Below are 26,642 nucleotides of genomic sequence, written 5' to 3'. Positions count from 1 at the left end.
ATTAGACCTCTATATTTTATATTGTAAAAACATACAGTAAAATATAATTAAATGTACAGAATTACACTTTTTGTTTCAATTCAGTTGAATTGTGTTGCTCCTTGTAGTGTGTGCGCTTTAATCACCAATAAGCAGTACAATCCATCCATCCATCCATCCATCCATCCATCCATCCATCCATCCATCCATCCATCCATTTTCTGAACCGCTTGCTCCTCACAAGGATTGCGGGGGGTGCTGGAGCCTATCTCAGATGGCTTTGGGCAGTAGGCGGGGTACACCCTGAACTGGTTGCCAGCCAATCGCAGGGCACCAGTACAATACAGACATAGATATATTGGTCTTTCTTTCAAATTACCTGTCCTTTTTTTTTCTTCCTTTTTTTTAAATGTGTCAAAAGTAGTAGTTGTGTCGGTACTTGGTGTTGGTGGCTATTGAGCAGAGATGGGTAAAGTAGCCTAAAATTGTACTCAAGTAAGAGTAGTGTTACTTCAAAATAATATTACTCAAGTAAAAGTAAAAAGTAGTCATAAAAAAAATCACTCAAGTACAAGTAAAAAAAGTATTCGCTGAAAAGAATACACAAGTACTGAGTAAGTGTTTGAACATGAAGTCGATTTATTTTTAAAAACATCATCAGACAGACAAAAACATAAAATTATGTGCAAATGCTGGCGTCTTCAAATCATAAAATAAAATAAAAATAATTTTTTGAGCTCGAACAACAGTCTAAGCAGACATGTCAGCCCAAACATGCACAATCCATTCACAAATTATGGCATAACTCGCCCGGCGCTGCCTCCCAGTCTAACGACCATAGGTGGCAGTTTCTTATAGCAAAAGGACCAAGATGTCATCTTCCAGTTGAGTCATTCGGGTTCTCATCATGCCTTCCAGTCTTCAACCAGGGCCACATTTCCTGTATGTAAGCGATGTGTCCTTGGAAATGCTCCCACACAGTCAGTCAAGCGGCGCGTTTACGTGAAAACGGTAAATGGACTAACGACTCTAGTGTAGCCCAATAGCAGAGTAAGAGGAGCGTTTCTTCTTCACGCATTTACTCAAGTAAAAGTAAAAAGTATTGTGTGGTAAAACTACTCTTAGAAGTACTTTTTTTTTTTTTTTTTTTTTTTCAAAGAAGTTGCTTAAGTAAATGTACCGGAAGTAAATGTAACTCGTTACTACCCTCATCTGCTACTGAGTATCATGCTGATATTGGGCTGAAAAAAAAAGAAGTGGAATTGAGCATCTCTAATTAGCATTAAGCTTGTGGAGGCTATGTAGTTTTCAATACAAATTGAGTAAATCACTTTCATTTTTATGTTTAGTTTGACAGTAAACATAGGAGCTACTAGGAGTGCCAATAACCTTGGTTTGAATTTTTGTATTGTTCACTATTTTAAAAAAAAATGATTATATTAAGAACGAAATTACAAATACGTGTTTTTTTGGCCAACATGCAAAACAGAAAGAGACAATAAACCCAAATAAGCAAAGCAAATTGAACAGTAAATTGCCGAAAGCATCAGACACAAAGCCAGAGCTAATGCAACTCCAATCACAAAATCCCTCTGTCTTAATAAAGGATGCTCTGGCATGTATAACAAATTTATGACATAAAAATAATTCATATTAGTGGATATTGTGCAGAAATCCCCCAAAGCATTACATACCAACAACATGAGATTATTTGTCATTTTCTTTGTCTTTCATTTCTTTTGCTTAGAAGCTTGTGAATAATCTCTTGACCTGGTTTCTTGTAACCACACCCCCTTTTTTCTCTTGATGGCACCCCGAGGGCCTTATGCATCTCGCATTATGCACTCACCCAAACAGCCTCCTCCAGTCCAGCTAGTGGGCGTGGCTTCAAGCTGCCCTTTAAGGTCATTGCAGTGGTCATGTGACTGGCCACCGGAGCCCCTCGGGCCAAATGACAAACGGAGCTGCCAGGACACGGAGGGCGTCAGGGGTGTTTTTCCACAAAGCATTCTATAAAAGTGTAACTGGGCTGTATTTGCCCTTTCCTCTTGCTCTGTGTTCTGCCAACAGGCCCCTGAAGATCTCTTAAAAAAAAAAAAAAAAAAAGTGCTGATGCACTAGCGCTCATGTAATCCTCCTCGTTCTGCTCCACCTCGGCCCCCTCCCCGAACCTCCCTTGCATTCCCTCACAGTCTGACGCCAACGCGGGCGACAAGGTGACGCGATGAAGGGGGCTTGTTTGGGCCCCCAGCTAATCAGCGCACATTAGAGCATGACTAAATAAATCTTAAGTGCTGCTAATTGCTTACCAGTGAAAACAATAACAGAGCACTTGCCCAGAGGCTCTGGAGTAGTGAGGGGCTGGGGCACTGGGGACTCGGGGTGAGGGGGCGGCGGGGGACTGGCACGGGGCCAATGGAAGACACCAGCGCCATCAGTCACCCCCACTGCCTCCATGTTTAACTCACACACCACTTGGCACTGTCACTACACGCAGCAGATGCCCCACAGCCGCCATATGCGGCACATATTGCCTGCAGACCTCATCAGCCGAGAATTAGCCTTACATGACAACTCCAGACAAGCCTCGTCCACTTTTGGAGGCCATCTTACATCACTGCATTAATAAACATGAATTAGTAATGACACAATTAGACGGCCTTGTTCCGACATTTACTCTTTGCATTAATGGGATTCTCCACTGCGCTCTGGACCGGCGCACCATAAGACACCAGACCTTTAGATGTTAGGGCGGTTAGTTGAAAGGAAAAAAAAAAAAAATGTCATTGGTGAGCGTATATTCCAAGCAGGAACATCAGAAAGACTGTCTGCTTGGGAAACGTGCTGTCCTGCCTGTTACCTTCTGACATGAAGCGTTTGTTTCTCTCGTAGATTTTGCTGTCTGTGAGGTTGTCGTTTGAATGGCCTGCAAACTATCGTGATCAAAAGGTACGTGCCATTAAGTAGCAGACTTTCACACTACAAAGTCAGATGAAAAGTAAAGAGCTTTATTCACTTAAAACTTGACTATTTCCCATTAAAATGTGGACTAATGCACCTGTGTGTGCGCCATGTACACTTAAATAAGATTTTTTGTTTTGTTTTGGACAATATGTTCTATGCAGCCCCACTAATCTAAATATGGTATTCTTGTTAAAATTGTGTTAGTGGAATATGAGTTAAGCAGCAAAATCATGCATTTTTTTTTTCTTATTTTTTTTTTTATCAGTTTCTATTTTTCCCAGAAGGCAGCCATTTTGCCACTTGCTGTTGAGTGAAAATGACATCAGAATTGCTCAGGTCTCAGTTAACAACCAATCACAGCTCAGCTCAGAATACAGGTGAGCTGTGATTGGTCATTGCCCGAACAACTGTGAAGTCATCTTCAGTCGTCAGCAAGTGGTAAAATGGCCACCCCTTGAGATGGATAAAAATTTGCCTGATTTTGCTTCACAACTTATATTTCAGAATTGTAATATTAATCAGAATGTCATGGGTAGACTAGTGAGGTCACAGATAACACATTATTGTCAAGAAATGTTTAAGGTTGACTTACCCCAACTGTTCCCTCTTATTCATAAGGGTGTGCTATTAAAACATGAAATGTTATCGGTATGAAGATTTATTTATTTTTTTTCACGGGTGTGATTAACACCATGGAATTTACACCTTCTGTCTCTGATTGGTTGTTATTCATCAGACACAGTGGTCTGTTATAAAATTAGAGGCACAAAATGGGACCACAAACAACTGATTTTCTACTGTCAAGTCATAACGACTCTTGGAAGAAATGTGACAAAACATTATTTATTTATTTTTTTTAATGAACAGAGCCACTTTATCACACTTTATCTCTTTTGAAAAAATATTTTGCAGTATGCTTTGGTCATAATTCCAATAGATTTAGATCATTTGCATGCAAGCTAAAGTAACCAATCACGTGGGTTAAGAATGATGAATTTCCTGCTGCTGCTCATTTAAAACAAATTTCAACAAGTTAAACCCTATGAATGAGGCACAGCTAATTAGCTAAATTCATATCCTAAAGTATGCCTAGCTTGAGCAGGATGTGACGTTTCCTTCGAAAGTGTTTTTTTTTTTTTTTTCCAGTTTCCCATCTTCCTTCCAGTCTTTCTGGAACGAGCCTCTCGCTCCCACCGTGTCTCCGCAGCAGCGTCTCGGCGCTTTCCCACGGGACTTGTGTGCTTTTGTTAGCTTTTCTGTCAACACGCAGGGCCTAATTGCTTGATTAGCTGTGGTTGACTGACCTGTTAATTGAATGCTAATTTGGATGTGGTGTGTCTAATGAAGATACTCATTTATTGTTTGGCACCCATCCAAGAGTTCGCTTTATTCAAGAGCAGAATCAAACGGAAGGGATGAAAGGAAACAAGAAGAGGCTGCTTTGAAAGTAAATGAATCAAATGTGCAAGGTGATAACATTTAATAGTGTTTATCTCCTTGAAATGAAGCTTGTTATTATATGGCGAGGCACTGATGTGACTAGGAAGAAATTACACACCACTGGAATTTAAGCATTAGGGTTTTAACTCAACAGCTTTTGACATATTGTCCGAATAGGAAGTGTCACAACGCGATAACTGTCATTTCAACGACAACTGTCATGTGCTGCCTGTGGAATCCATACTAAATTCTGTTCCCTTTCAAATGTTTAACATGCGTCAAAAATGATTTATTACCAACACTCACAAACAATATTCAACGTCTGCACTCTCGTCGAACTGCCAAGAAAACAAAAACAAATCCAAACTATAATTCATCAGAAATGTAAAGGACTGTGTTTGCATCATCGTCCAAAATGCTTTCTCAAACATCATAAAGTTTTAAGTGATGCAATAATTAAAACAGTGAGCTGACTAAGCAGTTTTTATTAGGCATAGATGAATCTGCACCCACCTTTGTGGCCGACTCCTTTCTTCTGCACCAAATCATTTTTAACTAAACAAGCTTACTTTTTGTGTTCAAATTTTAAAACAAACAAAAAAAACTATATTATTCAACACAAGCTTACTTTAATAATGTATCAAGCCTAACTATTTTCACTTGTTATTGTCTTAAAAACATTCAGACTTTCAATCTTGAGGTGACATAATGCTGCACAGCTTCTGCAAGGACACTTGTTCTCAAGCTATTCTCAACATTTTTAATTGATTAATAATATGTGAAAATAACAATGTAGAGACAGACCAATAGTATCAATCTGTAAAAACATAAAATTGACAATATTTGAACATTCTGGATTTTTGCCCAACAGTGACACATGCTATACAAATTGGTCAATTAAGTTGGCTACGTTGTCAACATAATGTGTCAGCTTCTGACATTTACATGATTGTAATGCATTAGAACTGTATCATTACTCACAGTTCTTTTATATATATTTATATACATGAGTGAACCACCTGCTATCATTTCCTGTTGTCAGATGAGCTTCCTGTTTAAATAAGCCACAACTGTACACCATGTTTACAATGTCTATGATGGACAATATTCTTTATTTCCATTCAAAATCAACAATACACAAGCTCTCTCCCACACCACAGCTCCAGTGCCATTGGCAACAAGGTTTTCCAACAAAGCTTGCTTGGACAGCTTCTTGCCTCTCTCAAATCCTCAATTATGCACAAGGACATCACATTTAAAACCAATCAATACAAACTTGATTTCGGTTTATCATTTGGGGCGGGTGGGAGAGCGTCCCAGAGGGTTTTGGAGAGCCTCCTTCAGGTGCAGCTCAAGGCCTTGCATTGACCGCTCATTGCTTTTGTTGGACAGTCCACTCAATCCAGCAAAAAAAAAAAAAAAAAAAAAACGATATTCCCAAAACCTAGGAAGCAGAAAAATATCCCTGTATTCCATGTTGGACGGATCCATAAAAATCCCAAAACAAAGTGAATCTCATGCTTGAGTTTAAAATAAAAAAAACAATTGAACACCTTCATAGAAGCATTTTTTTTTCCTCCTTCCTGTTGTTTGTATCCAGGACGCAGTCACTTCCTTTCCACCAGATCCATGATTTTCTCCAACATTTCTAGTTCAGGTGTAATTGCTGCAGTTGAACATGTGTGCTCAGTATAAGCTGGGCCTCTTGTGTCCAAATTGTGTTTCAGAGGCAGAGAGATGATCGATGCACTTCTCTCTAGACACAACAAAAACTGTCTTAGAAGAGTAGTAAATAAATCCATTGCCATGGTTTTGTTAGTTTTAGGAACTCTGCCTCCTGACCTTACCTATTTTAAGCTACTCCCCATGTAGCCTCATGCAGTCATGCTCTCCACACACATGCAGCAATATACCTGGGAGTTTGTCGTAACAGGCCGGGAGCATTCCAAGCATTAGCAAGTTCAGGTGAGGAGTGGACCTCCAGTCTTACACAAACACATGCATACCTTTGCATTATTGCTTCATCTATCACTTAGTCGCATACTTTGCGCAGTCGTCATTAGTCAGCCTCACTTGCCTGTGCTTAATGAGAAAGCAATTACCAGAGGCTTCATCCCAATCCCAGTGGCCTGGCAGCATGGTCCGAAACCAGCATCCCAACCTGCCGGGCTCCGCGTCCGCCGCTCGCTCGGATTCCCCCTCTCTTCCCTTGTACCTCTTCTCCCTTTCACTGTGGCTGCAGACTCTCTCTTTCTCCATCCTCTCTGCAGCCACTCTCTTTCGCTCCTCCCAGCTCCCAGGCTGCTCGGGGTTTTAGACGGATCACTCTCACAATGGTTGATCAATACAGGTATTGATCCCCTGGCAAAATGTTTAGAAAATCCTTCTGGGCAGCCGCGGTGTAGCGGGGAGAGGAGGCGGGGCGGCAAGAGGGCCGGCGTGCCATGTTAGTCTTCGACGAAAGAGCCATCACTGTCCTGATTGGCCGCCAGCCTTGCCAAGAAGAGGGCTGGTACACCGCCTGGAGCCGTCGTCACTGTGGCTTGGCACCGTGCAGCCGTCCTTGGCTCACGCTGCGAAACTTCCCGGACCACCAGAGCAGAGCGCTGCCCCACGTTGACTGCTGGCCAAGCTTTGGCACTCGCTCACTCTCCTCTCACTTGACTCAGGGAAATTAATTTACATAAATTAGCAACCCTGCTGGCGACCCTTAACGATGATTTTGTCACCACGGGCTTGCCTCTCAACGGGAAAACACTCCAGAGCTTGCCTGCACGTGTCGCCAATACAATACAATACAATCTCCCTAAAAGCATGAATTTTGGAGGAGAATAGGAAAGTCTTAGCCTAGCATGCACTTGTTGTCAAGAGGGTTCCATCCATGAGGAGGTCTTGTTGCTCCATAATTTCTTTGCTGCAAAAGAAAATGACTCATTGGGTATCATCAGCAAAAATTAGCAGCGCAACAGCACACACTGAGGTCAAAGTCTGTGATGTTTGCAGAATGCTGTTTGTGTACCATAAGAAAGGCCAGACTGGGTCATTATCTTTGTCCGTAGAGACAGACAACATAATAAAAAGTGAGTTTAGTTAGTATACAGTGGCCAGAACCTCTTTTAGCTATAGTCTGATCTTGACAACTTTTCTAAACATTTGCCCTTGTCCAACTTTAATGTTTCAATACTTTATATAACTCTTGCTGTTCGTTAAGAAGGAACTGAATGGCAAAATGCACAACATGGTTTTTGGTCCTTAAATGAATCAGTCCTCTTCTATGCCTTTCTGTGGCTCTTCCAGTCTTTGTGATGACACTCTGCTCAGCCACTTCCCTCTGAAAACATCCTGTTTGAAGCCTCTAACTACTGTTGATCAGTTGTTCAGTGTTGTCATGGTCACATGTCCGGCCAAGATCAGTTCAACCATTTTGTGCATTTTAACACAATTTCATTCCCACATTTATGGAAGAGAAGCATCAATCTTCAATCATGGGGATTCAATCAGTTCGATGTCAGTAGCACCTTAGCTCTAATATTTAACAGGACATAACAGTTAGCTTCTCCCATTCCGATTCAAAAGGGAACGAGGATGCAGCTTCTACTCACCTGAAACCTTCACTAGCTAAAGGGTGTTGTAATTTTGATGTTAAAATATTACATTTTGAAAAAAAAAAGCACTATATGCAAATGAAATTGTCTTGCTTGTTTAAATAGGACACATGGAAAACAAACAAGCAATTTATTAAAAATTTAGGAGGGGCTGGCATTCAATTTTGGGGGTGTTTGAGCTCCCTCAAAATAGGCTAGAAACTCCCATGATCCATTCTAATTGAACTTGAAAATGTCTTGGTCTATTCATGGACCAATTGTGTTTTGAATTTTGAAAGTTGTGCAAGTCTAAGTTGTGCAAAAAGTAGTGAAACATTGACGACTAGTTGGATATGTCGCTGGACTTGGGAAAATAATGTGCCATAGCGATAGGCCTGCTTGGGAGGTGCTTCTGACCTTTTCAGTAATACTTTTCCTGTATAATCCGATTCTTTACACAGAGGAGATAATTACAGTGTAACTTTCAGTGTGATGTAACTTGTGCCCCAGCTCTTGTTGGACAGGATGAACATCTGTCCGCCATAAGACCAACTATGGCCGTGTGTGTGGGTGTGGGTGTGCATGTCTGTGTATGCATTAGTCTGTGTCCATTTCCACCCTCCCTGTCTGCCTTCTACCCGCACGTCCAGATGCCTAGACTAAATCCATCTTCGATCACGTTTATTAAACACATTGTTGAACGTGTTGTTGGTGTTAAACGAGTGTTGGATTGTTTAATTATCCACAGATTAGCACACTGAAATTAAGCACGCACTAGTTTACAAACACCAGACCATGATGGACAACTGTATAAGAGCTTGAAACATTTCTAGGAAGTGTCCTATAAACAGTAGTGTTGTGATTACACACTCGCCATACCATAACAGGCTGTAAAGAAGCTGAGTCCTTTGTCATGTTGTTTGCGGTTGAGGACGGTTGTGTGGCTTTCTCTCATCCTCCACTTCTCCCACTTTCGTTTTAGCTGTCACTCGTCCATGTTTTTTTTTTTTTTTAATGCTGTATGTACGTGGCATTCACCGTCCGTCCTTTCATCTCTTCCCCATGCACCAATTTTTTTGTATTTGTATATTCATTTTGAACTCCAGCCACCATTTCCCTCTTCAATTTTTTCACCTTCTGCTCCTTCCTCCACCTGCCCTTCCCATCTGCTCGAGTGCGTGCTATTCATTTTATATGAATTCAGGGACTCTTTGGTGCATGCTTCCAGCAGAAATCAATTTCAGCTCAGACAGCATAACCAAACAAAGCTCGGTGCTCATTTCGTCGCGGGCCTCGGTGTAACCCATCTCTCTCATTCTGCCGTCATCGGAAGACATTTTGTTCTCACTCTGATGCCATTATGTCACTCACTACAGACGCGTGCTGATGTGTGACTGCCGCAGCTAAATGGATCCCGGCAAGCAATGATCGTTAAAGAGTAGACGGTTTGCATCTGTTAATGTATGTGTCACTTTTGTCTCCGCAGTGAGTGTGTAAACACGAGGTTTGGTCTTCCTCCTGCAGTGTGAATGAGCCAAACCGGAGTTTCTCTTTGTATCGGGGGGCCGTACAGCAGTTAACGCAACCTCTGGATCGTCCTCTTTCCTTTGCTCTGCTGTTATTGATTTCAGCCAGACATGGAGACGGACGCAAAGAAAGAGCCTTTTCATGGGGAAGTTAAACGGTCAAGTAGCAGGTAGAGGGTGGCTTTCACCACTTTATTGACGAGGTGGAAAAATGTCACTATTATGGAGGCCCTTGCAGCAGATAGCGAGCTGATTGGATGAGTGCCCCCGGGTCAAAGTGGAGCATGTTCCACCCTGCAGCCAAACGAGCACAAATAGAAGAGAAGAGGAATCCACTTGATCTGCAGGTTAGGTTTGGTTCGACCGGGACTCTCTGGGAGTATCCACGAGAGCGCCAAATCACTACATTTCATTTCTCATGCATTTATTTTAAATGAAAATTGGGGTGTCAGTGGCTGCTCCTCATAGGATGCAGCCGATGAAAATCATATCAACACGTCAATCATCGGGCAACCTGAAGCACTGGGGAGAAGCCAGGGTGCTTCAAATACTGGTGCATTCAATATTGTGTTATTTTATTGAAGCATTTGATCATGCATTTTGCTTTATTAAAAGTTTCAACTGGGCTTGTACTTTGGAATGAAATGCACTCAAGACTTAGAAACAGGGAGCACACTGAAGCGTCCTCCATTGAATGTGAGATTTATGTTTGTGAATCACCGTCCAGAGACATATATTGGGAGACTCCACACCTCATCATTTAGAATTGAAGAAGCCTTTTGGATTAAATATAAAACATCTTAAACAAACAATTCAACATTTACCATGACCTGGATGGCTGAGAATCTACACAATCATTCTGGCAACCACTTGAACTTGACTTTTGGACAAGGGTTATGAACCCCCCCCCAAGAATTTACGACCTTGTGACACATCCTTGTATGTATAATTAGCCCTTAAAATCAGATTTTTAAGATTTTATGTGGGATGCTTGCAGAGATATGGTTGTGATTCATCAGATGGCTCAGGGTTCAACTTCAAGCCACTCTCAAGCCCCGCCTACTCACGTCAGTCAGCCTAATTAGCCGAGCATATCACCCAGCTGGCCGGCCCCTCCTGGCAGCATAAGACGGACCGGAAAGGTCAGCATGCCACAGCAGCGAGCGAGCAGCGCTTAATCAGAGGTGAAATGGTTTCGTTTCCAAATTGATTCCAGTTCAAATCAAACAAGAGCGTCTAGTGTTGAAGCGCTCAAATGTGCACGGCCACTGGCATGTGATGGATGGCATATTATTCATTTTCTGCTCTACATGACACATTGTACACAGCGTGTGAGGAGAACTCTGTTGGAAACTTCAACCGTAAAATAAAAACACGTCTACATCACTTTTATAACATTGACACAAAGCATTAGGAAATAAATATTTTGCCTTCACTCCCTCTAACAAAGTAAACTAAGTACCATTAACATTGGGCCCCTGAAGCATTATATATCTTTTTGCACACCCTTAAAAAACTCTTCTTTTTTTTTTTTACACACTTTACCACAGACATGTATACATAGCAAAGCGTCTGAGTTCACCCACGCGCCTGCACGCTGCGCGTCCACCAGCTCCTTCACACTGACTGCATAATATATGTAATGAAATAATTTTTCCAGTGGGATGGTTGTGGCTGGGGGATGGAGATGTGTTGTGAATATCAATGCGGAGTCCCCCAGACTCGCTGGTTCAATTGCTACGATGGTAGGGGGTAAATGAATATGCCAAAGTGAGAGGCGCGTTATACCTTTGCCCAAAGCTACTGAGAGAACTGAGGCGTCGGCACGGACAGGGAGGGGCTCTTCATTTACCCCATCAGTCATTATCGTTTGTCCTCTGCTGTCCTGTATCCTGCATTCCCGTCGGCGCTGAATGCGTCAGTCCTCTCATCTCAAGAGACTCTAATTATCACGTGGCAAACATCGGTTATTGGAAAAAATGTAGTTTTGTCAAAATACATCGTCAACAAAGGTATTAGGACACCTGGCAATGACTCATACAGTATAACTTGAAGTCTGAGTGTGTGGGAAGTTTTGGAATTCCCCTATTGGTTATTTTGCTGACAGCAATAATAGTGATGTTGACACACGATGAGATGATTTCTGTTACGATGTGCATAATGCTAATGCGTTGTCATAGCTAAGTGTTTATGTGTTTTCAAAGGTGCACGTGGAGGTGTCGCTTTCTTCAAGCCTTTTTACATTGCACTTGGTTTTCATGATGTTCACCATAGCGGAATTGCAAGTCCAGTAAGTAAAAACCCTGAAACAGTTTGAGCTATTTTACCTGCTAGTTGAGTAGAAGCACCTGTGGCTAAAGCTAATCTGTGGTAGGGTTAACATTTTTCTTTCTGGACCTGGATTCCCCTACCCTGGGCACAGGAAAGCACAAATACAATAGTAATAGTAAGTAGTAAGCATGTCCATATTTGGCACTGGTTGCTAAGCTACCAAACAGGTAGTATAGCCTGGTGACTTTTCCCACTGGATTGAATATAAATTACTTGTAACAGAAAGGAGGACACAAATGAACTTAATGAAGTATGTATCTTACCGTATATTTTATTTTAGGCCAACATTTATATTGTTAAAAATGCTAAAATCACGTTTCTACCACTTTCATCCAACCTGGTATATTCAACGTGGTGATGATCTCCAGCACACCCATCACATCCATTGTGGTATTTGTCTACCCGCATTTATGATTATTTACTCATTCTTCTCTCTAATCTAATGTCTTACTATACTCACTCACTCAGTTCTGTCATCACCTTAGTTCATATCAAAGGTGTTTGATGGAGTTCAAATCAGGGTTCTGTAAATGTTCTTCCATACGAAAGTCATCCATCATGCATTTGTGGACCTTGTTTTTATTCACTGGAAACAGAAAAGCGCCTCAGAAATATAGAATTGTCTAATGTTCAGTAAAATGAAGAATTAAGATACACGTAAGTCTGAACGTCTGATTGATTGTTTAATTGATCAATGATATATTCCGTTCATCTCAAAGCCAATGAGGCTGAAGGAAGGCCATTCTTGAATTCAACCTCCTGCTTGAACAACACCTTCTCCAAGAAGTCTTAATGAAAATCAGTGGAGAGACAAATTACATTTTCTCCCGTGCCTCACCTTGACTGACTCAAGTGAGCTCATCTGTTCCATCTTGTCAGAGTCGGGATGCCTTGTCTCTGCAAGTCTGTGCTTTGATGTTTTAAACATTACCATTAATAATGTTTTCAGCATCAGAATTAATTGCTTTGCTGCTCTGTCCTGCTCCCTTCATCCTACACTGACGCATGAATAAATCAGCCTTAATCACCTTTGTCTTGAAATTTGGAAGTCAGGAATTTGGGATGAGACCAAACTTGAATGTGGCCAAGTTCATCCGAGTTGTGTGTATGTGTGACTACAGGTAAATGAAGATGAATCTTTGTTTTAGATGGCTTTTGCACAAGCGCTGATTCGGTCTTCTTTTGGAATACTAAGCAGACTGCATGGTTTATATGCCTGATGAACCTTTGCCCAAATATCTGGAATGGCGTTCAAGGACGGATTCTTCTTTTAAAGACAAAACCTGTCATTTTGAGTTGTCCTTCACTGTAGGATGTGGTGACTTTTTCATTGGTTGTATTACACCCTACAGATGTACTTTTTGTGGCTTCCAGATGTTCTGTTATCTATGATTCCCACCTGTGTCCGGAGATGTCAAATGGGCTGGAAAAAGTCTGACCAAGCTCTGTTAAACTCATCAAAAACTCTGGGAAATGTAATTAGTGCCTTTTTTGAGTGCACATCGCATAGCAACTTGCTCCTAAATAAACATTAAAAATGTCTCTTATTTTTATTTGGCCCCTCCTCTCATCTGCCAAGCACCTCCCTCTGAGTGCCTTTGGCCCTACCCAGTCTCAGGGGCCCTGCAATGTGAAGACAGGGTGAGGAATGTGTGAAGCATCCAAGGAAACATGAACTGTGATTTTCCCACAAGTATGAAAAAAACAGAGGCTGTGGCTATGGAATCTTTCTGACGCAATCATGCAGCGGGAAGGCCCCTGTACAGTGAAGCTAGTCTTGGGACTTGAGCCAGTTGGCGTGGTTAAAAGCTGATAAACCAAGCTGGTTGATGGGCCCGTTTGGGAGCACCCCACATCCCTGCCTGTTCATTTTTGAAGGTCAGCTTATTAATTGTTTGTTGGGCAGGCATCGTTAAAATAGTAGACGTGAGACAGAGACGAACACGAAAGCAGTGTAGCGAATCACTGACGGGGTCCCATGAGGACCTTGTCGAGACCCTCATGATTACCACACCGCTGTTGCCTCTGTAATTCTTCATACATTAAGACTCAAGGTTGAAAGGAATTCTCAAATACAAAAAAACAGTGCCAACTTCAATGAGTCTTTCTTTCTGTCCTGATCTAATTATCGCATATCCCATAATTGCTGTTATATTCATCACAGTGCTCCGTATTTATAGGGTCTGGTTTCATCATAGTAATAAAGCCACTCTGGGATTCTCGTGCAAAGAGTTGGAGGGAGAAAGCTACATCACAGAGCGTAAAGACAGAAGCACATGGAGACAGTCAGGCAAGTTTTTGGATCCGGATATTATTTGATGTTGGCGAGGACAACAACAGGGCTGCTGCACCACCTCCCCTTTTGGCTGGACTGCACCCTTCTTTCACCTCTTATTTCTTTTGCTTTCACAACAACAAGCCAAGGCTGCATGCTTCCGTCTCCACGCTCCATCTTCGCTCGCTGTTCACCCCAAACTAACTTCTGTTTTCAAGGAACCCAAAGCCTTGTATGTTGCTCCCAGTATTTGGGTATATATTTAACACCCACATGTGAGGCCAGCGAGAGTGCCTAGGGAATGGAAAGGAAAACAAGCGTGCCCTCTCTCGCTGCCCTTTGGTGCTGGCCTGCTATAAATACCTCCGGGTGGCGCGCGAGTTGCAGCACCAGTGGCATGGGAACCTCCTGTGGTCCACTGCTTGGCCACTCAAGGCGAGTCTGGGAAGGATTTAGCCTCCAGACCGGCCAAAAGGAGAAGAGGGTAAGAGTGTTCAATGTGGGCGGAAGAACATGGAAGGGAAAAATGTTTTGGCGAGTGCAAGGAAGTATGGCCGCGGTGGTCGTAGGATGTGTTTTGTCTGCTTCTCCTTTTTCAAACTCCATGTATACAGCATTTATGCGGTTTTGTCTTAAGAAGATGATATGAATAAGAAAACTCTGCTTTTCCGCACTGCAGTCAAGTGTTGATGCTACACCACCACCACCACCCCCCCCAAAAAAAAAATAAAAAATTGGTTTTGACTTTTCAAAGGTGTGTTCTTCAGAGTGCTGTCTTTCCTTGTCGGTGCACAACAGACTCCGCTGATGTTTTCAGAGTTAGAGATAATAGTTCTAAACTGACAGACTAAACATCTCTCTTCCTGACTTTTCCACTTCTACAGAGTAAATAGTTTTACGGGCACAAATAGGGTTTAATGACTATTTATTTTAGACTCGTGCGGTTTCAGGGGGATTTGTAAGTGTTAAAGATGGTGCTTAGGGCCTCTTAAAACACCTCCTGAGGTTTTCAGAGGCTTCTCGTTGCAACAGATGACATCTCCATGCTGTATGTCAGCCCAAGTACATGTTTAAGGGCATTAATATGGATTCAGCAAATCTGTCGTGATTTTTATATACATACAGTGTCGTTTCCAAGGAGGAAAAAAGAAAAAAAAACATCAAAGATGCGAATTGGGCTATTTAACATACTGAGTCAACAGATTAAATTTCTCTGTTGTTCCTTTCCCCCCTCCCCACACTTCTTAGCATTCTCTTTAGGTCTCGCTTTCTCTCACTCTCTTAATACTTTCCTTTCCTCTCGCCCACTCCTACAAGGCTCACTTGTTATTTTTTCGTACAAGGTCCTGTAATTAAGTTTGACATAAGCGTAGGGATTAAATATGCGGTTCAGAGGGGAGAGAAAGGAGCTCTGTTACAATCCCAAGGCCAGCTGTAAAATGGAACCAGATTGTGACACTTGGAGTTGGAAAGTTTCGCGGAGGTGCTGAGACTGGAGCTGCGGAGCTTAGCCGCTGGCTGAAAAAAAATAATGTTAATCATTTTCAAGCAGATGGGCAACACACGTGTCTTTGGATGATCGTTTCTTTTCGACCAAATATTTCAGTGCAGGCATTCAACCATGATGTGCTGGCAGAGTAACACTAGAAAGTGAAAATCCTTCTTGAAAATCTCGCAGGTAAACATTATACGCTTGATGTATTGCTCCCCTCAAGAAAACTGATTTGTCTTTCAGTTTATGCCAAACAACAGGAAATTATGTCGCAAGCAAACTTGTAAAAAAAGAAAAAGCACCAGAAAGAAATCTAATCTCACACAGTGAAAAGGAGAAATCACACTCCTACATTCCTGATGGTGAGAAAGCAAAAGTGATTGGAACCATAATACATTGTGAAAAATATTTCACATGCTATCATTCAATCACTGACACCAAATATAGCAATATAGGCTAAGACCCGCCCCCAGTGCACCAAGCATGTTGATAGGATTTTCCTCTGTTCTGAACTCTGAAAGGTCTCACATGGAACTTTGCATTCTTAAATAACTCTGGCAAAATGCTTTAATCTTAATGAGTCTGAACAGCAAATCTCTCATCTGCAGCAAAAAGGATTAGGAATGCAAAAAAGAAAAAAAGTGCTGTTCCACTTTGATGAATTGTGTTTAGAAAATCCCTGGGCATGAAGTTCCCCGATGAACAAAGTGTAAGGCGCCAATGGATGCTTTTATTTAAACAGCACAACTTTATCTGAGGAAAACAGAACACGCATTTAAGTGAAAAATATAAAAATACACAAGCAGTGCTGATTCGACTCCTCTGCAAATGATAGCGCTAACTAACAATTTGCTTCAATCCACTTGGCTACTTTTGGAGTAGCTTTGCACAAATTGCATGCATTGTGTTTCCCACTCTTCATTAGTGCTGTTTTTATTTATTCTGTCAGATGCAGTCTGCCGTTGCTAAGAATAAATACATGAATTCATGATATTCCTACCTTCTGCTTTGAGCACTTGGAATGGCTCAAGCACGGATAAAGCAAGCTGGCAATGTTGGTGGTTACATCTCTCCTGTATACAAACGTACCATTAAATTTTAATCTTCTGTGATAACAACAAATTGATCATTTATCATTCATCTGTCAACAAATGAAGACAATGTACATGCTACAAATATTAACATGACTCATCTGCATTATGTCTTGGAATAAGTTTTTATCGTGCATTATATTTAGCCTCCCACAATACTGCCCAAGCTTGAGAACCATTTAATTAGTCCTCTTATGGGGGTGAAAATGTATTTATTATTATGCTTTATAATGACCACGAAGGCCCCATATGTACAGTAACATAAATCTCTTAGCTTGTGTCTGAAAAATAATGATTAAATGTTTATCATTTTCAAAAATATGGGCATTGGCTTGCTAAGCATTTCAGTGAATACATCAACTGTATATTTAGCACCGGCAAAGTAACATTACAAAGTGAACTCCTTTTTTGGAAATGTTGCTGAACATGCTTGATGTATTGAAAGCTGAGTTGCCTCTCAGTTTATGCCAATGAAATCACAAGTATAAGATTGACACATTCCATCTCACAAACTCCATCTGTATGTCAGTGTGTGCCACTCATTTCCCTTTCTAAGAAAACGTTTAGAAGCTTTTATCGCAACTAGTAAAAATATCACCAAATGAAGTAAAAATTGTGTGTCGCCAGAAAGAGCGGGAGTTTGGTTGCATGATGTCATCACACGATACAATTAGGCTGGGATTTTCTGCATATGTTTCACATACAACTAATAAAATAACAGTGTGAACTCTCATTGAACCCGGAGTAAATCTGTGTTACAAACCATACTGAGTGCTTTGGTCGGACCAGATTACTAAACTGTAACAATAAGAAGTGAATCCAGCTTTTCCTACTGTCACCCACTTATTAAAAACTGCTCAAGTGATCCGGGTTGCTGTGTCACAGACCACAAAGACAAAGTTCTGCTCTTACGAAGATGACTTTAATGCTGATAAAATACATTATAATTGCTACATATTACTGTTTTAAGTGCAAAGAAGCAATGCTTCCAGGAGCACATAACACTTTGTTGCCAAAGTAATTGCCTGCCGTCATTCCCATTGACAAATATCAGCGTGAAATTGTATGCTGTTAAGTATGCTATTATACGGAGGTGTTTATTTGTGTTTGATTAATACATTATTGATCATATGTTAATGTAATCCAAATCAAAGCGACTCAACATTTACTTGATTAATTATTAGTCGGTGGTGTAATTTCCCCAAACAGTCTGAGTGGTACGGGTTAGAGCAGAAAGCCTCTGGCAAGATCAGCTTGGTCTAACTACAAAGAGCCTCACTGCACTGGGACCTGCTCCGGGTTCCCCCTTCCCAAGCACCGACCCACCTCCCCTCATGGCCCCCGGGGCCATTGGAGGACTGCTTGGCTGCTTCTTGCTGCATTTCTTTTACCTTTCCTTTCAAATCAGCATTGCCCTTTGTTACCAGCAATGGATGTACACAAAGGAGACATGGTGGATGTATTGTGATCCATATCAGTGAGAAAACATTCAGGCCAGTAGACCACCAAAAAAATATATACATTTAGCTGGTGTCAGCCAATTTTGTGCTAGTACTTAGGAGCACAAACGTGCAGTATAAGTGCTGTGTGGTGGTAGTGAATGCAACGTCACAACAAGCAGCAGTTTGCCTGATAGTAAACAATTCTTAAAAAAAGAAAAAGAAAAAAAGAAAAAGAGTCTTCAAGCTTTTTATTGCCACTACCAGTTGAAGTTTACATTAGTGCTGGGATTTAAAAAAAAATTCAAATAATCAATATTGAATCGATTTTCCATTGTGGGCCTGATATTGATTCATGAAACCATGAATCAATTGTTTTATCTATTTTTTTCCCATAAATTCATAAGAAAATATAATTTTAAGCTACGTTTTTGTATTTTACTGTTTTCTTGACATTTACTTAAGTTTACTTAAGTATTTTCTTACATTTATGAAAGACCTGACTTGTAATATGTGGTTCTTTCATTAATAAACAAAATCATTTAACCAGTTGCTGCCTCCGTAAAATTTAATTTGGAATAAAATGTTTTTGTTTTTATCATGTCCTTGATATTTAAGAATAATTGATGTTCCATAATTAATATTGAATTTATGTGAATCAAATGGAATCGATTGAAGAAATTAGAATCAATATCCAGCCATAAAACCAAGAGAATTACATTTATAGTAGAGCTGTCAAACGATTAAATTTTTTAATCAGATTAATCACATCGTAGAATTTTGATTAATCACGATTAATCACTGTCTTAAAAAAGCTTTTTTTTCCCCAACATTTTTGCCCGCTGCACACGCTAATCCTACTTTTTCTAATCAATTAATTATTTGCATAATTTAAAATGGGAAAAAATGACCTACAGCATATGTAAACATTTATTAAAAGCTTTACTTTAATGCACGTAGTTATGTTGATTGCTCAAACTCCAACAGCTACCTTTAATGTAACCATGCACTGTCGGCTAAAAGGGATCATCTGCGGTCAAAATTAATAGTGTGATTAATCTGTGGTAATACAATGATTAATGCGATAATTTTTTGTGATTAATTAATTAGTTAACGCTTTAACTTTGACAGCACTAATTTATAGTTAAAACAATCAAACATCTATGTCTTAGGAATCTATCAGCTAACACAATGCTAACAATGCTAACACAAAATGGAAAATTCCATAATGGGGATAACAATTAGCATTGATGGCTTTGGCGTAATAACATTTTTGCAACAGATATGAAAACAAACATGGAGCAATACATGTAAACAAATAAGTCTGTTTAGACTGATACCAAATATAGTCTTTTTAGAGTAAAATTTACCCTCTGAAATTTACTGTGTAGGACTATCTTTTATACTCCGAAAAAAAAAGAAAAAAAAAGAGGTTGATATGACATCCATTTGTCTTTGGATAATAGAAAAAATATTTAATATTTTTTGAAAATAACTTCATATATTGTACAGATGGAAACTGTGTGTATGGTCCCAAATATATTGCCCACATTTCTGTCTTTCCCATGCATCAATGTCTTCTGTTTGCAACCTCGTGGTAAATGTTGCCTTGCACTTGACCTATATTGATCCATTAATAAGATGTAAAGCCAATCTACCACTCGGAGCCTAAACATCTGGTCACCAGAGTTGTCCTCTGAGTGATAGATAACATCTGGGAAGTGTGCCACTATCACAGGAAACAATGTTGCTCTCTCCCCCTGCTCTCGTTCTCCTCTCACTCACACCCCAGTGTCCCTCCTTCTCCATGTCCTGCTCATAAGCACATCCCCTCATTGATTTCCCATTAACCCCTTCCAGACTGTGAGCGACTCCCCACCCAGACATGCAGACACAACTGGATTGATTAACCATGCATCATCGTGGCTGCCCGTTCTTGTCTGCAGCATGGTTAGCTTCCAACGTTTACGGCACTCTACTTTTTAGTCATCCAGCTTTGGATTCTCCAAACTGTTCTGAATGGAGTATGTGTGGGGGGGGAAAAAATGGAATTTATGGAAAACAAATGTCATCATCAAATCATTTTATCATTTAAATCAGTAATATAAAAAAGTACTCAAACCTAAAAAAATAACATGTCTATACAGTTGCAAAATAAAGTTGTAACGTGGGACTTTTTGCCCCACCCCCTTTCTGTCTGTGACGTGTATGCATTCAATGAGGCACTCTAAAGCAGCCACACCAGCAGACTATCCGAAGGCCGACTACACGTTGTCATTGCACCTGATAACTGCTGATGTGCACTCATACTCAAGTTCTAATATAATGAAAGAGGTGGTTCATACCATGCTCAGACATTGAACACACAACTATTTCCTTTCAAGACACCATTGTCACCATTTCCAGAAATTATTTTTGTATTAGTTAAATATGGTAGAAAACATGTCTTCTTATTTTGATATTGAGTTAGACTAAATTAATTAGTGGTTATAATGGCGGTTCTAATGATTACGGCGATGATGATAACGGCGGTTATAATGATTACATAAGAATGCATAGTATAATTCAATTAAACTTTGTAGAGGGATGACGCAATGGCTAAGATGACAAACTTACTGGATCATCTTAAAAATGATAAAAATAAATAAATAAATAAATAAATAAATAAATAAATAAATAAATAACTGGCACAAGAAAGAAAAGTAGTGGCTATTTGAAATGTATGACTTAAAATTGGAGGGGCACTGTTTTCAATGTCAAAAAACAATTTGATTAACTGTAGCATTACTGGAAAAAATAAAAGCAAAAAAACAAAACAGTATCACTATTAAGACCACCCCTCAAGTTTGTAGCATTATAGCTCCATGAACCAGCAAGTTGCTAAATGACTCACTAACACATTTATCAATATACACAAATATGGTGCTTGAGTATTGTAGTGTTTTGTTAACACTTGCCAAAGCTTTTTCTTTGCTTCTATGAAAAATATTCTTTGGACTCCTTTCTCCTGTCATTATCTTCCTTGGTATTCCTTGGTCTTCATTCTCAAAACTCTCCTATCAGTTCTGTCCAAATACTGACCTGCTATTGAACTCCAGGCTCTTGTGAGGGAACTCAATCTGTGAAGTACAGTTATTGGTGTTCTCATATGCATTCACAAAAGTGAGTATATTAACAACCTATCTTCTTATAGACATCATACGAGACCACAGTAGAGTATATAATCGACACTGCTGGGAGTCATGTTTACCCTCTCTGGAGTTATTTAACCTGTAATGTTAAATTAACAATGTGCAATGTTAGCCTTTTATTTTATTTTATTTTTTTACTCAGTTTTGAGTTAATTTTAACACTGTAGAAATAGTTATTTTAACAACATTTCTGATAAGGACTACATTTGGACACGGTGTTAAATGTAACTCTGTAAGTGTTGAATTAACACTGCAAAATGTGTATCAAAAGTGTCATTGGATGGCGTACTAACTTTTTTTGATACAGTTTGATGATGACTTTTATTGAGGAGAGGCACATGCGGTTTACTTTTAGATGTCCGGGATGAGCAAATGCAACTTATTTCTGCAAGTGTGGGTGGCTGCGCTGATGCGTGGATATGTTTAGATTTCTTCTTCTGTTGTTGAACAGATTGTCTGTTAAAATATATACTTACATGAAAGGATGTCATGCTATCTGTTTGCTGTGTATTTCTCCCCGCATGCTCGCAATGGCTTTGGCGGCGGAGATAAAGCGGACGCACGTTTGTTAGGTTGTGTTTGTCAGCCACGATGGAGGCGAGCTTGAAAAAGCCCTTCATTTAAGCCTGGCGTGCCTCCATCACTCGCTGCCTCTGATGTACAAAGAGCCCAGAGGAATGAGCTTCACAGCTGTTTGTAAACTATGGGAACAGGAAAGGTCAACAAAGTAATGCATTGCGTTTCTCTCTCGCTCTCTGTGTTCCGTAGTGAGACATCATGGCTGCCTCAGTACTAGCGCTGCAGTTGAATTACTGTTCTTGCCTGGAGAATAATGGCGAAAGCGTAACCCCATTGTATTCTTTGATAAACTCTGGAAAATGCATGGTATAAGCCGAGGAAGAGGCACGCTTTAAGGGCACAATTGCCTTGCAAATCTACCATGGCAAAGTTTTTCTGAAGGAGAGAGAGAGAGAGAGAGAGAGAGAGAGAGAGAGAGAGAGAGAGAGAGAGAGAGAGAGAGAGAGAGAGAGAGAGAGAGAGAGAGAGAGAAAGAGAAAGAGAAAGAGGAAGATGAGTGGAAGGGGGAAGTGGGGGTGATGGCAGAGGGGGATCCGGCATGTGGGCGAAGGAGGGGGGTCCGTGTTGCAGGGACATGTGTTATCTCGGGGTGCAGAGGTCTTTGTTTGCAGGCCAGGGAGGTATAGATTTCCTCTCCATGTCAGCGCCTTTATTTATGGCTCAGCGCCGAGGGGACAATAGCAAACTAATCCACAACTGAATCAGGATTAATATTCCGAGCACAAATATTAATTCACTGTCTAAAAGGAGGAAATGTGGAACGTGACGAAGCGCTCAAACAAATAAAGAACAAAAGAACCGAGCATCCTTGGCCAAAAATTTCCATCCCGACTCTTTCACATGAGTGCTTTTTACCAGGCCTTGCATGCGCTCGTCTCAGCATTCCGTCTGATTTCTTTATTCATCTTCTTAATGATTTTCTATAGAAGACTGAGAGCTGGGGGAAGCTGAAAAGCCGCGTGTTGTTTTTGGCTATTCTCCTCGCTAAGCTTGAGGTTTTCTGATCTGGATTTGAATATTTATGACAGAAAATAATAGAGGTTATAAAAATAAGTCCCCGCAGAGCCGAGCTGTAAGTTATAGGGGTAAACAATAACTCCCATATCAAAGGAGCAGGGTGATGGTGGCCAGTTGTCTGATGCCTGTAAAACATTGACTACGTTTCAGCCCAGAACCAGCACGAGAGAGAGGCTGCCGGTTCTAATCCAAGAGCACCTCTTTACCAGCACCCCCAATTGAGTTTTGTTCTCGCTTCCAAACAAAACAGATGTGCCACGAGGTGAGATCGCTTGACTGGTTTCAAATATAGTTTCTCTGGCTTTGACATCGAAACAAGTGACAGGATCTTGTAAGTGACAGCTACCCCTTCAGTTTGAACACAACATCTTGAACTTGATCCAACAAACACGCTGGTTTGCATTTGAAACAACTGATACTTTGCCTTCTATTTGACGGTTATTTTTATTTACGCTTTTTTTTTTTTAAGACTACTGTTAATATTGATTTTTTTTTTGTTCTTACTTTTTATGACAACCATATTTCTATGATCTACTCTGCAATGTAGACCAACCTGCTCTGTTATTGTTCAACACTCAGCCATATGTTGCTTTTTTGTTACAAAATCTGCCATTTAACAAAATGTTCAACCATCTTGATCTACTTTTTCATTGTGATACAACTCACATGATCATGAAAAAAGATTTGATTAGATTTTTTTTTCCCCCATACCCTGGATTAGCAATAAAGCATCATCCAAACAAAGCAAGCGTGCCTCTCCCCGCTAACACACACATACACGCTCTGGAACAATAATCCCACACCGGGGGGTGAAGGGTGAAGGCCTGTTGTATTGCGGCCTGAAAAAAAAACTATTGTAATGTTCAAAGGGACGTCAAAGAGGCTCGAACCATTGATAAGGTCTAATGTGATGAGGGACTGTAAACTTCATCTTTTATACATGTCGACATAATGTGAAAGGTCATTTTATCTTAATCCTCAAATCGGCAGCATCCAGGCTCATTGCCCTGTTTCATAAAAGTTAAGCAAAGAAATAATCTCCAAGTCCATTCTGAAGAAGGTCCTTTATTATCTTCTCCGCACGGTCCAATCAGATGGCGTCATTAGTGTGCTACCGATGCACTGTAAGGAATGATTATTTTTCCTTTCTAATCGCCTCCGATCGTATCATGGAATCAGCTGGACACTGGACTCATGGTGAGAAGCTTTATTATGTCCACTGATTAATCATCAAATACTGCTTTATCCCACCTCCTCTTCCCACAATGCCACCCGGCTTCACACACAGAATACGAAAAGAGCATCTACGCAGTCATGGTACATGATACGATACAAAATTTGTATTAGAGGTACAGTTTTTCTGTGGTGCCTGACTTACAAGTTTAATTTGTGCACTGAAATACTGAAATGACTATTCCAAATCAGCTTTCCCCACTGAAATGATTGAGGAGGGCATACCGGAGCAGCAAGAGCTCAGTGGACAGCAAGGAGACGTTTTCTTAATAGCAAACATGGCCGAGACATCAGTTTATCTGGAAAATTCCGTACAGTTGGTCCATTCCCGGTCGAAATTGTCTCGCATCAGGACCGGTCACACACCCAATTTTCGGTGCACGTTGGCCAACGTCTCCCACATCTGCCCCACCCCTAACCCTGCGTAGACAAATACCTTTCGGTACACGTCTGCTGGTGTCTGACGCACCCACGCCCTCCCGTCTAATAGGTTTCGGCAAATGCGCCAATCCCTGTTTTTTTTTTTTCTTTGTTTTTTTTTCTTTCCAGGTTATCTAAATGCAATATGTTGATAGCCAGGCCTGACCTGCCTAATCTAGACGTTCTGCTGAATTCCTGCTGCGCTGGACTGCATTATAAACTGTTGGGTTGCTACTCCAGCCTGCCCATTAGTTATTTCTGACCTGCAGATCCATTTTGATAAAGTAAAGTAAATAAAGATAATCCATAACATTCAAATCTGAATCTTGTTTTCGTACAAATGTGCTAGTCTGACTGCCTATTTTGTTACTAGGTGTACCAAAAGTGGCAACAATTTAATACACAACTAGAAACAATAACACATTAACAGGTGGTGATAGATGCTCAATAACATCATCACCATCTTCTTGTACTTTAATTTCCGGCAGGCTTGGCACAGCATGTGCATTGGCGCCCCCACCAGTCAATAACATCCTTGTGAAACCTCGCTTACTAGCTTTAGCCCCGCGGAGCATAAACTTAATGAGGGAAAAATCCACGAGGAACAGTACGCAAGTGGGTTGAACCGAACATGCCGTACCAAAACGTATTAATACACCCACATATGCCATTACACCCCTTTTGATTACTGTTGCTGTCTTCAAGTTAGCATCAGTCAGCTAAGTAGTGCACCAGAAGTGATGTGAATAGGTTACAAAATGAGAGCACTAACAGGAAGTATGGTGTTGGCTGCATACTGGCCATTTTACGTTCTCATACTTGTCCAACTAAACACTGATCGTGATATTGTAAACACATTCAATTGTACATTTAATTTTTGATCAAATGCAATATGAATATTGTTGGAGAGAATGGTAATGCTATATTGATACACTGATAACTGTAAAATATAAAACATGGACCAAAGTGGGCCTGTCAGAGCACTAAAACTCCGTGCCTGAAAATGACTCTCAGTCCGGCCTTGGTTGTAGCAGCTGATATTGTGTGGCACAAGTGCAATAAAATGTGTGTTTCCCATTTTTAAGGTAGACTAATATGTTGGTAACCCAATGGGAGGGCAACACAAGTACCGGTATTGTTTACTTATTTAGTTAACTTTTTCTAGTGGCAACAAAAATAAATTGTGTACCATATTTAACTGAAACAACGTATTTTGGAAAATTGGCTTTTTTGTGTACCGCCCCAGCGACATGACTTTTATTGCTAAAGTTAAAACAAATGTTCTTTAATGTCCTAAGAGTGAAAAGATATCAACTTATAAAAGAGCAGTAATTCACTATTAGCAAGTACAAGCACAAGTTTTACATTCAACAAGAATTCTTCTGCAACTCAGTAATTCTTCCCCACATTTATGCATTTCCCCAAATGAGCGCAATGTTTTTGTTGTTGTAACATCATGATTTGTTTTGATTGGTGCTAGATCGGTGTCATTCCTTTAGAGACGGAATTAACAGAGGCGTTGACTCGCCAAAATAATGAGGACGGATTGCAATCACAGTACAAGCAGAATTCTAAATAATGTGGTCAAAGGAGTTATTGTCGCAAGTTTGGAATTGTGTTGTTCAGGATCTATTTGTTCTCCACCTAAAGTGTGTCAAATGTAGACAGATAGTTAAATATTTATCTCTTTGACTGCAGTTCATATTAGAGTGTTATTGTTTGTTTCATTTTGTTTCCCAACCCTAATTTGCCATCGGTACAGTCGCCCCACACCTTCACACCGTGTAAATCGAGCAACCACACATCAACTTGACGAAAGGTAGAACTCATCCTGTAGCCTTAATTAGAAGGAAATTGTAAACAGGCGCCTGCCTTTCTTGTACAGATTATCCATAGTTTATGACTGACTGTTTGAAGTTGTAGCACATTCCGAATCAGCACTGCTGGAGTAGTGCTCTTATAGGACATTGTTGTCTTCAATTATTTTCAGTTATATTCCCGTCTGTAACAGGCGGGGGTCATCTATTATTTAAAGATGCAATCGTTGCTGTTTATCCGGGATTCTTAAAACCGGGTTATCT

General features: G+C 40.5%; 1 protein-coding gene across 6 annotated transcripts in view; it reads left to right on the top strand.

Moving 5' to 3' along the window:
* zfhx3b (zinc finger homeobox 3b) overlaps positions 1-26,642 on the top strand; it is a 298,790-nt gene that overhangs the window by 84,148 nt on the left and 188,000 nt on the right. For all 6 annotated transcript variants that reach the window (XM_077518499.1, XM_077518498.1, XM_077518492.1 and 3 more), the window contains one exon: positions 2,872-2,928. The gene's annotated coding sequence lies outside the window, so the exon portion shown is untranslated. The remainder of the gene's footprint in view (positions 1-2,871; positions 2,929-26,642) is intronic.

This window comes from Festucalex cinctus, chromosome 4, assembly GCF_051991245.1.
Source record: "Festucalex cinctus isolate MCC-2025b chromosome 4, RoL_Fcin_1.0, whole genome shotgun sequence".
Lineage (NCBI taxonomy): Eukaryota > Metazoa > Chordata > Actinopteri > Syngnathiformes > Syngnathidae > Festucalex > Festucalex cinctus.
This window is presented reverse-complemented; position numbering and strand designations above follow the sequence as displayed.